Genomic DNA, 14547 nt, shown 5'->3' on the forward strand with positions numbered 1-14547 from the left:
CGCTGCCGGCCGGCGCCCTGGGGACAGGGACACGGGCTGTCCCCACCAGAACAGGTCCCGCGGACACGCCCGTCCTGCCGGCTGGCACCGGGGCCAGCCAGCACCGGGCGTCCCGCTGTGCGGCAGCTGGACCGGCTGGACCCAAGAGCACCAGCAGGACTCACTCCCCCAGGAGAAAAAACCCAGTGATTCCAGTACCTGATAAACAGATGCAGGGGGGTTGGCTGGGTTTCTTTGGGTTGTTTTCCCTATTTTTTACACTTTGTTTTTGGTATACCACATCTCACCTTCTATTTCCACCTCTGTGGATGAGACTGCTTTGTTAAAACCTTCCATTCTCCATCTCACTGATGTCCTCAAGGACAGCGAGACTTGGAGGAGTCACAAGGGAAGACAAAAAGAGGAGAAGCACAGTCTGAGCAGTAAGACGAACACCTCTGACATGGGGGGACCACAGGCAACAAATAGATACCCTTTTTTCCACAGCTTTCCCCCACCAGGCAACACTTCACCTGCACTGTGGCATGTTAAGCTGCTGCTGCACCTGCAGCCCTGGGCACAGTGACAAACAAGGTGATAGGTGTCAGGACAGGCGTGCACCAAACCCCGTCTCCTGCCGGGTCAGACAGGACCTGGCTGCAGCGGCCCAGCGAGCGGCAGAGGAGCAGGAGACCTGCCCGAGGCGCCTGAGCTAGGTTGTGTTCCAAGGGTCTGGCAGCAAAGCAAACGAGCACCCCCAGCTGCCGCTGCCTGCGGGAACCCAAGCCACCCAAAACCTCATTGTTCACTCAGAGCGTTTATTGCCCCCTGGAGACAAGCACAGGAGGACCTGCAGGGCTGGTGGGTCTGGAGAACATCCTGTACCCAGGAGATACAGCAGCTTGGGTCTCATTCAACAGAGGATGCACTGAAACCCTGCTCACTGCAGAAACAAATGCTTGCATTACCCTTGCTTCCTTCACAACCCATATTCAAGAAAGATAAGACCCCTACCTGCATTTGCAGCTCCCACCAAAGCAGAGTCCCCCCTGCAGCCTTGAGCACAGCCCTTCTGGGCCCGGTTTAAGAGCCCTGGCCAGCTGGGGCCTCGTTAGGGGCTGAGGGTGGGCAGCTGCTGGTGGAAGGGCCGGGGTCCCTGTGCCCTGCAGAGGGGCCTCACGCACCGGGGGCTGCATTTCGTGTCCGACACCTGGCACTGACAAGGCAGACACTGCTCTAAGGTGTGCGAGGCCCTCGTTAGGTCTGCGCCTAAGTTCTGTCCATTTTCTAAACCAAACTTTAATGCAGGACTTTGCTTCCTTTCCTACGAGATACTGAGTCACAGACATTACATCCCTCCCCAATGCACTGCAGCTCCCCAGCAAGGGTAAACCTTTCATTGTTTATCTGCTCAAAACCAGATCACCACTGCCTAAAATAGGGCAACTGTTTCCATTAGTCCTTAATTGGGGTTATTTTTTTCCTGCCATTCGAACTAATTAGAGCTACCTGGCAATGTTTTCCTTGCCTGTTTTAATGAGGATTTTGATGCAGGTAGCAGGTGGCAGCTGTCAGCGGCCTGTCCACGTGCTCATCCGACGCACCCAGGGCTCCCCGGGCCGAGGGACACACCTGGAGCCCCCGGCCCCCCACCCCACCGCCACGTGGCCTCGTGGTGCCGAACCCGCACAGCTCTGTGTCACCTCTCCCCATCCTCTGTGGTACCTGGTCACAACGCTGCTCCTGGTCACTGCCCGGGACGGGGGCAGAAACCCCCGCCAGGTCCCCCCTGCCAGCGGTGGGGACAGCCCGAGCTGAGCGGCCTCCGGGCTGAGTGCTGTGGCCTTGTCCCCAGCAGTGCCCGCACTGCCTGTACCACCTATAGCATCCATACTGCCCGTACTGCCCGTACCACCTATAGCATCCATACTGCCTGTACCACCTATAGCACCCATACTGCCCATACCACCTATGCCATCTGTACTGCCTATACCATCCTTACAGCCCACACTGCCTATACCATCCACACCATACCCAGCCACGCCTCCCGTACCCACCCATACCTTCTGTACTGCCCATACCATCCATACCGCCCACCCCATCCATACCTCCCGGCCCATCCACAGTGCCCACAGTGCCATACCACCTGTGCTGCCCACTCAGCCCCTTCCCGCGTGCAGGACACCGGGGTCTGGAATGACCCACGGCCACTTTCCAGCCCCACTCGTGGTTTGGGGTGGGTCCCCCGCTGCAGCTCAGGACGGGTCCCCCGAGCACCGAGCAAGAAGGACATTCACAGAGTGCCTGTGCCCCGGAGCAAGGGGGACGTGGTGAGACACAGACCCCGGTGATTTGGGGCTCAGGTCACACTGGGGTGGAGCTGGGCAGGACCTGCTGCTCCCTGTGCCACAGCCGCGCAGCCCGGCGGGGACAACGTGTGTCCAGCACACGGCTTTTTCTCTTCCCGGCGCTGGAAACCTTGAATTGTTCGGAGTATTTAAAATCAATGTGCTTCAAACACGGGGGAGGAAGGCTGCTCGGCACAAATCACACGGGAGCTGGGCGGACACAGGGACCACCTGCATTAACCTGCAAGAGAATTCGCCTTTGTAATCTGCCTCTTAGGAACCCCAGTTTACCTGCACGCTCTATCTTAGCTCGCTGACATCATAGTTATTAGGCAGATCATTTTTATAGATGATGTCTTGCGAGGGGAACATTTTAATGAATAATATAATTAAATGTTTGCCAGGATTTTTTAAAATAAATGATCAATTACGGCTGGGCACATCGGTCACATTCATTAGCTGCCTTCCAGAAACATTCTTCAGAACTTGCAAATTGAAATGTGCTTGAAGTTGAATTCTATTTCTTCTTCATTTACCCATAGTGAGTACAGTACTTACCCACAAAACATCCAGACCGGTGGGGTTTCTGTGTGTGTTTGGAAGTCTTGCCATGACACTGCATAAAATTCTGTGTGTGCAGAACAGCAGAAAATACTTTAAAAAAAATAGTAAAATATTGATTTCCTTTTTAAAAATGCCTGAGGAACTATGACCTGGCAGACAAGATTTCTTACTCATTTTCAAGGTCATCATGAGATTACCTGGTGTGCATTTATCATTAATAATACCCAGCTACAAGGTTAGATTGAATGTTGAGTTGTCATGTCACACATGCTGTTCCAGCTTCAGCTTCAGCAAAATGGACTGAGAAATAGCCCACATTCATTTTCCCAGTATCAGAAAATCAGCTTTATACGATGTATGAAATTCCATGGAAAACACGAGCCGTGGCGCCTCTGCAGAGTTAAGGGCAGACGAGGTTTATGGAACCCAGAGGGCGTGACATGGGAACCAGCACAACCCGCACCAGTCCGTGCCATCTCCTGCCCACGCACACCCGCGTGGGTGGTGTCACCACGTCACGGCACGAGCTCCGGCAATGCGTGGAGAAGTCCCAGCCCCAGGGACACCCGGGGACATGGCGCAGTGCCGCGGGGCTGGTGCGGGCTGCCTGCGGGGCAGCACACGCGCCGGTCAGCGGCGCTGGCACAGCCCGGGCGCTGGAGCAGGTCGGGCTCGGTGCCACAAACACCTGTGTGTCAGAAAACACGTGTCTGTAGGGCGGTCTCGTGTCTTAGTACCAGCCTCTGAGTTATTTTGGGCTGGTTTGCACAGAATACAGTAACTGCTTATTCATTTCATCTTTTCACCTGCTGAAATCACAGTACCAGTCCCACTTCCATATAGATTTAAGAAAAACATTATTAAGAAGAAAACTATTCTAATTTTCCACCACTTGGAGTTACATCTCAAGGCAGAAGCCTTTTCCACAGTTTTCTTTATGTACTGAGAACATCCTGCTCCCTTACCAGCTTACCTGCGAATGTTGCTCAGTATGCACCACCACGAAATCACACCTGTGTGTTTGAAACAATACTTTCTGCACTGGAACGTAACGTCACGCTCCTCATCATTTACCTGTCTGCACCAAGGCCTTTCCTAGCGCTACCCCAGGGACCTCTCAGGGGAGCGGGGCTGTGCTCCGGAGCACAGGGCCTGTCGTGAGGAGCAGGCTGCCCTGGTTCGGACGCTGCAACTCGCAAATCCGCTCGCCGTCCCTGGGCAGGAAGCCCTTCCTGCGGTTCCGGCTCTTACTGTCACCTCCCGACCCGCACAAGGCTGCCTCGCCAGCAGCGCGTAACAGCAGCTTGGAAAGGCGGCATTTTGCAGACATTTGAGATAACGCTGGCGGTTGTGGGACCACTGGAGAGGGTGGGAATGGGATTTTAATTTGCACATGATAAAGAAGAGTTTCGTCTGAAAAAGCCCTCCTCTCCCAGCCGAGCCTGCTTCCCCAAAGTACACTTGCAGCAGAAACCGCTGCGGATTGAAATCCCACCGTTGCTGCTCTCAGATGCTTTGCAGTTTATTTTGGCTTCTCCGGGTTTCCCAGGACAGGGCACAGCTCCTGTGCGCACAGCCGCGCGTGCGTGGGCAGGGAGGCTCTGTGCACACAGCGCGCCGTCTGAGCTGCACCGCGTCATTTGGCTTCAGGCTGCGGTGGGGGCAGGATGGAGACGCATAATTAGCAGGTTTTCAGTCTCTCATTCTCCTACAGAAGCTTATTTTCAATTATCTGCTCCACCCTGTGGCCACGAGTCTCATGCCTGAAGATAGAAGAGGGGGATCACCCGGGGGACTTGTTCCTGCTCCTACTTCATCGACCAGGGCAAACAAAACAATGGTGATGAAGACACCCGTACAAAATCCGACTTTACCTCTAGGCCCAGACTGGATGCTCCGAAAGGGCTACAGCCTCCAGAAGCGTTGCTGAATGTTTGCATGGCAGTGTTGGCTTGGTTAGCTGCATGCAGCACGGTCACCGGCAGCCCTGAGCTCCTCCGCGCCCCGTGGGGCGGTGAGTGGGCCAGCAGGGACCCACGGCCACCAGCCACCCCCGCTCCTGTGCTGGTCCCACGAGGCCACCCCGACCCCAGCCACGCCGAGGGGACCCAGCCCCTGTCCCTTCTCGCCCCAGCCCCGCATCCCATCAGGGCAGGGTGCTGGTTATGGAGACCTTGGTGCTCTCCCTGGAAGCTTCATTAACTCAGTGTGCTGAAGGCAACTACCGTTATTAAAGCCTATGGAATGATGAATGGGTGATTGCTGCTGGCTGGGTCACCTCGCTCTGAGCGGCTGGAACATCTCCACACCGCGGAGCCCCCGCGATGTGCCAGCACCGCGGTGCCCGGTCCCCGCAGCCCCGCGAGCTCCTCTTCCCGCCACCCGTGCGAACAGCAACTCGCTCTCTGACCGGGAGGACGTTGCTGCCCGTGGTGTCACCGCGTTCAGCCGGGAGACAGGAGCAGCACTCTGCTGCTCTGACTTGAGAAGCCTCTTGCTTCAGCCCGTGCTCTGGGGGCCAGCAGAAACACTGCGGAGCTGTGTAACCACCTTTCACCTGAGCAGTCGCCCTCAGCTGCTGAGGAACATGGCAGCAGCAATTCAGAAATGAAAAAAACACAGACAGGAAAAACACATTGGGAGCTTTGCTTTCCTAAGGGCTTTTAGCATTGCTCTGCCAAAGGGGATGAACTGAGTTCACAGAGCAGCCCTTCCAGAAGCATCCAGCCCCGGCCAGCGCTTGGGGAGAGCCGGGGCCAGCAGCGCAGGTTTGCTGTTGGCACACGGGGCAGAGAGGGGCAACAACACAGCCCAGACAGCCGTATTTCAGAACTGAAGTCATTGCTGCTGTGAGGGATGCAGCAGGAGCCGGGGAATGCTGGGCGAGAGGGAAGGGACAGCGCAGCTTTAGGGGCCTGCAGCACAGCTCTCTGTGAGCACACAAAGCAAGGGATTTATTTTTGCATTTTCCTTGCATCCTAGCAGATCGACCTCACCTCCCTCTGAGCACCATACGTTGACAGTGCTTGAACTCCAGGAACAAGATGTTCTTAGCTCCAAAGCTGATGTTTCCTCTTGCTTCAGAGCGATGTGTTTCACTATACAAATGATTTTCTCATTCTGTGAATTCCCTTTGTATTTTTAGAAGCTTTTATTTAGTCCACAGACAGAAACGACCCTGTGGCAGAACCCGTGCTGCCGTTTGTGCTGACACACACCCCTTCAAAGCCGGCCACGCGGCCGGTCCTGCTCCCGCGGCGGCACCGTGGCAGCGATGGCTGGTCCGATGGCTCGTCCCGCCGGGGGTGCGGGGACATGACTCAGTGCTGGGGCAGAGCCGCTGCTCCTCGGCCGCTGCTTTCCGAGCTGTGGGTTGGGAGGAGCTGCCGGGGCTGGGGCTGCTCCCGCAGGCTGGGTGCCGGCGGTGCCATTGGCTGCGGACACACCGGCTGCAGCAGCACCTGCACCGGCACCGCCCGCGCCAGCGTCACCGCGTCCCGTCCTGCCCAGAGTTAGCTCCCGATAACAGCCGTTTTACATCCTCACCGTCTTTAGTGCAGCGCTCTGAAATCTTTTACACCAGGAAAACAACATGAGTGGCCGTTAAAAGAAACCCCTCAAATTTCCTGCCCAAATTTTGCAGCTATCCTGCGGCTCAGAACTTGCAGTCAGTGTACAGTAAGAAAAGCCTTGGCTTTTCTGTGGCTGGAAAAACAAGGAACGCTGGGTGCACGGCTCCCACCTCCCCCAGCAGCATCCCCCGCTGCCGCCAACGCGCCGGATTCGCCACTGGCAGCAGCTGGTTTGCAGAAGAGCCGCGTCCAGGGCCGCACGGGCCGGCAGGCAACTCCTAACGCTCCGGATAAAGCCTCCAAGGCTGCTGATGAGACTCCCCTTGGCCCAGGCTGGGGACAGCGGGAATGTTTCACTCCCTTGTTTCTGCCTCCCACCCTCTGGTTGTGCTCTCAGGGAGGAATACGATGGTTTGCAGACATGCGGATGAGCCACAGTCTAGAACTTATGTTTTAAAGGTCACAAATAACTATGTTCCAATTTCTGAAAAGCTATTTTTCTGAAGTGAATGCCATTTAACTCATCATAAAAGACTATGGTACAAATAAATCATGTTGCAATGGCCTTGTAAATCAGTGCATTGCTGCGGGGCTTACCAACATTCACTTCTAAGGGGGTAAATATTTCATTTACTCAGTTACTAAGAATTCAAGCAGCAATCATGTCCTACCAGCCATGCTTGCTGATTAAATGATCCTGCGCATAACATCAGTGACTCTGCAAATAACACCAGTGACTCATTTCCACCACAGAACAGTCTTTTTCTCTCAAATGCTCGATAATATGAAAATGGCCATGCATGTACAACAGTGCTGCCCCTGGAGAAGAAACAATTCTAAATAACTACGAAGGGTTACCGGGAAAACCACATGCCCAGCCCAGGGGTTTGCTGTGGCACAGGACACACAGAACCGGTGGCCCTGGGGCTTCTGCAGGGGCAGTGACCACTCCAAAACACCACAGTGATTGCTCCGAAACACCGCAGTGACTGCCCCGAAACACTGCAGTGACCACCCTGAAACACTGCGGTGACCACTCTGAAACACCGCAGTGACTGCCCTGAAACACTGCAGTGACCACCCTGAAACACCGCAGTGACCGCCCTGAAACACTGTGGTGACCACCCCGAAACACTGCGGTGACCACCCTGAAACACCGCAGTGACCGCCCTGAAACACCACAGTGATTGCTCCAAAACACCGCAGTGACCACCTTGAAACACCGCAGTGATTGCTCTGAAACACCGCAGTGACTGCCCCAAAACACGGCGGTGACCACCCTGAAACACTGCAGTGATTGCTCTGAAACACCACAGTGACTGCCCTGAAACACCGCAGTGATTGCTCCGAAACACCACAGTGATCGTCCCGAAACTCCGCAGTGATTCCTGCAACACACCGCAGTGACTGCCCTGAAACACTGCGGTGACCACCCTGAAACACTGCAGCGATTGCTCTGAAACACCGCAGTGACCGCCCTGAAACACTGCAGATTGTTCCAAAACACCGCAGTGACTGCCCTGAAACACCGCAGTGATTGCTTTGAAACACCACAATGATCGTCCCGAAACACCGCAGTGATTCCTGCAACACACGGCAGTGATTGCTCCGAAACACTGCAGCGATTGTTCTGAATCACCGCAGCGAATGCTCCGAAACACCACAGTGATTGCTCTGAAACACCGCAGTGATTCCTGCAACACACGGCAGTGATTGCTCCAACACACCGCAGTGATTCCTCCAACACACTGCAGTGATTGCTCCAACACACCGCAGTGATTCCTCCAACACACCGCAGTGATTGCTCCAACACACCGCAGTGATTGCTCCAACACACCGCAGTGATTCCTCCAACACACCGCAGTGACCGCTCCGAAACACCGCTGCCCACAAAGCCGGTGTTCAGAGACACAGTGCCACGTGGGGTGCGGCACCTGAAAGGCAATTCAGAGTAACCCAAGTGAACCTCTGCTCACTACAAGCACTTCCCTCACGTGCCCCGCGTGCCGCTGCGCACCAGCGCCCCAGTCCCCCCCGTCGTGCACAGAGGCTTTGGCGCTCTGAGAGTCGGTGCTGATGTAGGTCTGGGATGTGGAATAGGAAACGGATTATTTTGGGCATTGTCAAGCAATTGTTGTGTTTTATTTTAGGACTGTGAAAACTGGCATTAAAATATTAGAAGCCCGGAATACCTTGGGTTCTTCTCTTTTTCCATCTGCCCGCTGGACAAGATGGATGTGTCAGCCAGCAGAGCCATTTCCCAGCCCTGTCCCACCCGGTGCCGTGGGGAGCAGCCCCAGCCCTCACACCCAGTCCTGGGCAGGAGCAGCTGGTGTGAGGCCAGAGCACAGCCTGTCTGATGGAACAGCAGTTCAGAGGGTGTGCAGTGGCTGTAGCACAGCCTGTCCGATGGAACAGCAGTTCAGAGGGTGTGCAGTGGCTGTAGCACAGCCTGTCCGATGGAACAGCAGTTCAGAGGGTGAGCAGTGGCTGTAGCACAGCCTGTCCGATGGAACAGCAGTTCAGAGGGTGAGCAGAGGCTGTAGCACAGCCTGTCCGATGGAGCAGCAGTTCGGAGGGTGAGCAGTGGCTGTAGCACAGCCTGTCCGATGGAACAGCAGTTCAGAGGGTGAGCAGTGGCTGTAGCACAGCCTGTCCGATGGAACGGCAGTTCAGAGGGTGAGCAGTGGCTGTAGCACAGCCTGTCCGATGGAGCAGCAGTTCGGAGGGTGAGCAGTGGCTGTAGCACAGCCTGTCCCGATGGAACAGCAGTTTGGAGGGTGAGCAGAGGCTGTAGCACAGCCTGTCCGATGGAACAGCAGTTCGGAGGGTGAGCAGTGGCTGTAGCACAGCCTGTCCCGATGGAACGGCAGTTTGGAGGGTGAGCAGTGGCTGTAGCACAGCCTGTCCGATGGAACGGCAGTTTGGAGGGTGAGCAGTGGCTGTAGCACAGCCTGTCCGATGGAACAGCAGTTCGGAGGGTGAGCAGTGGCTGTAGCACAGCCTGTCCGATGGAACAGCAGTTCGGAGGGTGAGCAGTGGCTGTAGCACAGCCTGTCCCGATGGAACGGCAGTTCAGAGGGTGAGCAGTGGCTGTAGCACAGCCTGTCCGATGGAACAGCAGTTCGGAGGGTGAGCAGTGGCTGTAGTACAGCCTGTCCCGATGGAACGGCAGTTTGGAGGGTGAGCAGCTCCGTGACCATGTGCCATGTGCTCAGCTTCTTCCTTCTGACAGAGAAGTTTCTTGGCTTTGTGTACCAAGAACCACCGCAGGGACACACGATCGCTTTTTAAAAAACTGTATCATCTCCGTTTAGTTCAGTCCTTCTGGCACGTTACTCACCAAAGCTGTGGGGCTTCGAGGAGTCCATCCTGTGTGCTGTAGAGAAGCCAACAGTTAGTCACAAGGGTTTGGAACAGTGGGTCTCAACAGGGCCTGTAAGTCAAAGCTGCAGGTCCTGAGCTGCTGGAGGTCTCTGTGGCAGAATCACTCACGTCCCAAGCTGGCTCTGATGTCTGCTCATGATTTCTTTTCAATTCAACAGGTTGCATACAATGTTTGATAAGGTGTAAAAGAGCCAACTGATGTCAACAAGAGGCAGCGCTGCTGCTTCCAGCCTCTGGCTGCTGCAAACCCAGCGTGGGGAATCACACCGAGCGAGCAGCTCCAACGCCGGTGGATGGTTCCGCGGTACCGGGTGTCTGACACCATGTGCCTGTGTGGATACAGGCGGTATGTCTTGTATGCTCAGTATAACACTTCTAACAGCCGTGAAGGTGAGGGCCCTGTGAGACTCTCCTCTTAGCACAGGATGAAGTTCCCACCTGGAAACTCACCAAATGTTGAAACTTCCTTCCAAAATTTTGCTGGGCCAGCTGTGGTGGACGAAGAGCCCCGGGACCTCGCCGCGGCGCTGCTGCTGCCCTGCGGTGCTGGCGAGGCGGGGGTGCCGCGTCCCCCAGCCCCAGAGCCTCTCCGGGCAGACGCTTTGGTCTGGGGATGGTTTCCGCACCGCTTGCCGTGCTGGAACGGATCCTGTATTTGGATTTCAGCTGCAGTTCGGTTTATTGTAAACCAGAAATCATTGTGAAATGCATCAGCTGAACTTTCAACATAGAAAAGGCCAGAAGGAAATGTTTTTACAGCTCCCAAGCTCTTTCTCAAAATCTTTGAGTAAGCGGATGAAGCAAAACTGCCCTTTCCTCCCCGCAAAATTTCAGTTTTGAGAAAGTGACATTTTCCAAAGGAGCAAAATTCTGTGTAAATAACAGAAAAGAAAAAAGTGGAGCCAGCCTTCCTGCAGCGTTCCCACAGCATCCCTGCAGCATCCCTGCAGCGTTCCCACAGCATCCCTGCAGCATCCCTGCAGCATCCCTGCAGCATCCCTGCAGCATCCCTACAGCATTCCTGCTGCTTTCCCGCACCGTTCCCGCACCGTTCCCGCAGCGTTCCTGCAGCATCCCTGCAGTGTTCCCGCTGCATTCCTGCTGCTTTCCCACACCGTTCCCTGCACCATTCCCGCCCTGTTCCCTACATGTTCCCTGCACATTCCCGCACCGTTCTCCGCACGCCTCGCCCGGTCCCGCTGCAGTTGGCGGCTTGGCCGGCAGGGGGAGGCTCTGCCAGCCCCCCCGCGGTTCCGAGCGGGCTTTGGGGGCTGCAGCTCCAGCCCCGCCACGTCCCGCAGTCTTGCCGTTCGTTGCGTGACCAGTGCCAGGTTCCAGACACGCTGAGAGGGGCGCTCGGCTTGGAACTGAACGCAGATCCACATCGGTAACGGTGCCCGCGGGTTCCAACAGCAGCGTTGGCTGCAGTCAGCTGCCACCGCAGGCAGAACACAAGGGGTTATGTGCCACAGCTCCAACCAGCCCTGTCCAACAACCAGAAACTTCTCTGTAGGGTTTGTAAAAAAGCTCCTCTCACTGCCCCCAAACCCAGGGCTCCCCACTGCCCCCATCACTGCCCCAAAACCAGGGCTCCCCACTTCTCCCCATCTTTGTCTCCCAACCCCAGGGCTCCCCGCTTCCCCCCATCACTGTGCCAAACCCAGGGCTCCACACTTCCCCCCATCTTTGTCCCCCAAACCCAGGGCTCCCCGCTTCCCCACACCACAGCTCCCGGGGTCCCCGCTCTCGTCACCTGGCCTGGTTCAGTTCAGCCGCAGGTGCAAATCTGATTTTCTGTGTTTTAGGGACACAGCTGCACCGTGGCCACGATGAAAACGCTGCTCTTTGCATACGTGTTTACATTTTACAAGTGAAACACAACCCCAGAATAGCCGGCGCAGGTTGTGCTCCAAATAGGAAGCGGCCATTTTGGGGAAAATGTTACCTCATTTGACATTTTCAGCCCACAGCTGCAATTTAATTGCTTAATACCCACAGCAAGCCATTTTCTTGTAAATTAATAGCATTAAATATATTAAGAAATTAAAATAGCTTTTTTGGCACTATGTTTTTGTGACTCTTTCCTGGTATATTTTTAGACCAGTAGATGTTATTGCCCAGGATCTCATAAAAAGGATTTATAATAGGTAATAATTAGCGTATTAATGCACCAGGCTGCAGCAAAATCAATACACGCTTTGTCTGCCGGGGCTTTATCCATCACGACACACTGCAGCACAAAATCAGGCCCAAAAGCAGCTTGTGCCTGTGTGTCCAGGGGATGCTCTCAGCAGGGAGGTGGTTCTGCTTCAGCTGGGAAAACAGCCGCAGTGATTAACCGCCCTCCGCAGCCCTGGTGCTCGGGGCTCTGCCTGCACGGTCCCGGCACGTCTCGGGAAGGGGGAGCTGTTTTGGGCGAAAGCAGAGGGTTTGTCCTGCCGCCCGCTGGCCCCAGCAGCCAGGCTGTGAGCCCCGTGGCAGCGCAGCGCCTGGTGCTGGGCGAAAGCTGCAGGGTCTGCGGGGCTGGGGCGGGAAATCCGGGGCACGGACTGGCTGCTCTGATCTGCCTCCATGCCCGGACCCCGCCAGCTGGTGCTTGGCACCGCCGCTGTCTCGCTACAAGGTCACACTAACACTGTTCCAAACCCCTTCCCCTGCAGAAGCGCTCATCCCAGAGCTCACAGCACGAGCAGATCCCAGGATTTGTTCCAGGGATCCCAGGCTCACTGCAGCACAGGGTTATTTGTCCTGCCTGTGCTGTTCCACTTCCATCTGCACCGGCACCAAAACCATTGCAACTGAACAGCTCTTAAGCCAAAATCTTTGGCATTCATGTTCACTGCTGGGAGCACTTTGCTGTGTGGGTTTGAGATGCTTTACAATCACCTTGGGAGGAACCACGACTCTCAGAATAGTACATATCTGAGTACAGAGTTGGCTTCTAACGAGCCCTTGGAGCGGAGCAGCATTTCAGCAGCCGCTGCGGGTGCAATGCAGCCCGAGCACAGCGGGAACCCGCGCCCAGAGGGACCAGAGCTGAAACCTGAGGGAGCACCGCGGTCCCCACGGGAGCTACGCTGCTGCGGCAGCTTCACAACCCCGCTCATCGACCCGTGGAACAGCGGAGTCAGGCAGGTTCGCATCTCTGAGCCCGCTGGGGCCATTTTGGCAGCCAGGCACCTGAAACGCTTTGATTTAAGCCTTCAGGTCAAACCTGGAGCTGACAAACCCCCCTGGTTCCAGCACCGCGAAGAGCCCACGCAGCACCAACCAGCTTTTCGCAGCCGCGCAGCGCCCGGGCAGGCTGGAAACCCTCCGTGAACAGGATGGAAGGACTAACAGGATGTTTTCCTGCACCAGGAGCCTCTTACCCACCCAAATCAGCTCTGGGAAATCGTGACAGTGATGGTGTGGCCAACGGGGCTGAAGGGGTTTGTAATGTGTTTCTTGATAAAGGGCCCGTTGATACGTTTAGCGTTTTACTGTGCCACAATGCAGAGGGAGCACATTTTGATCCGGGTTTTCACCCCGAGGGCTGACCCTTCCTTCCCCCCACAACAGCTCAGGGAATTCCGTGAGCAAGTTCTCCCTCTACAGATCTTTTAGTCAGTGATCAAAGTCCTGTAACAATTAGCTGCGTCCCTTTGTCACAGTTTCGTGATGTCAGACGTTGTCAGGAGATGAACAGCAGCAGAACACGTAGTGAAGAGGCAGAGTTCCTCCCTCTGCTGTGAAAATACCGCCTGGTGTCATTTCCTTGCTCCTTTTATAGCAGGGCTGTCAGGCTCATTTCCACTGGGGCCACATCGGCCTCGCAGTTGCCTTCAAAGGGCCAAATGTAATTTTAGGGCTGTGTAAATGTAACTGCTCCTACCACTAGCGCTATTTTAGCAACAGCTGCCCATACATTTTTTTTTGCCTGCTTGTTTTCCTCCCCGCAACGTGTCTCCATGCCCCCATAAGAACTAAAATGCCAGGACCCACTGATGGTCACTGTCAGTATTGCACAGCAGCGCAGAGTTGTCCCGGCGCTAAGGGGAGATGGTGTTTGCTGCTTGGGAGCTGAGCAGGGGACATCTGGGTCACACAGAGACACATGGCCGCTCACTGGGAAACCGGCCAGACCTTCTGATCAAGCACTTTCCAGCTCATCAGCACATTTTGGGTTTTCCCCTGACAGGAGGACGTGCAGACAGCAGCACTTCAGCCCCAGCGCTGCGGGCTGGGCAGGGCGCAGCGACGGCTGCGGCACCGAGGTGCTGCGGATGCGGGGCAGCACCGCTCCTGTGCCCAAACAGCGACACAAACCGGGCACCGGCCACACCGACTGGGCATCAGCCACACAAACTGGGCATTGCCCACGCAAACCGGGCATTGCCCACACAAACTGGGCATTGCCCACGCAAACCGGGCATTGCCCACACAAACCGGGCATTGCCCACACAAACTGGGCATTGCCCATGCAAACCGGGCATTGCCCACACAAACCGGGCATTGCCCACACAAACTGGGCATCAGCCACACAAACTGGGCATTGCCCACGCAAACCAGGCATTGCCCACGCAAACCGGGCATCAGCCACACAAACTGGGCATTGCCCACGCAAACCGGGCATTGCCCACACAAACCGGGCATTGCCCACACAAACTGGGCATCAGCCACACAAACTGGGCATTGCCCACGCAAACCGGGCATTG

This window comes from Columba livia, chromosome 6, assembly GCF_036013475.1.
Source record: "Columba livia isolate bColLiv1 breed racing homer chromosome 6, bColLiv1.pat.W.v2, whole genome shotgun sequence".
Taxonomy (NCBI): domain Eukaryota; kingdom Metazoa; phylum Chordata; class Aves; order Columbiformes; family Columbidae; genus Columba; species Columba livia.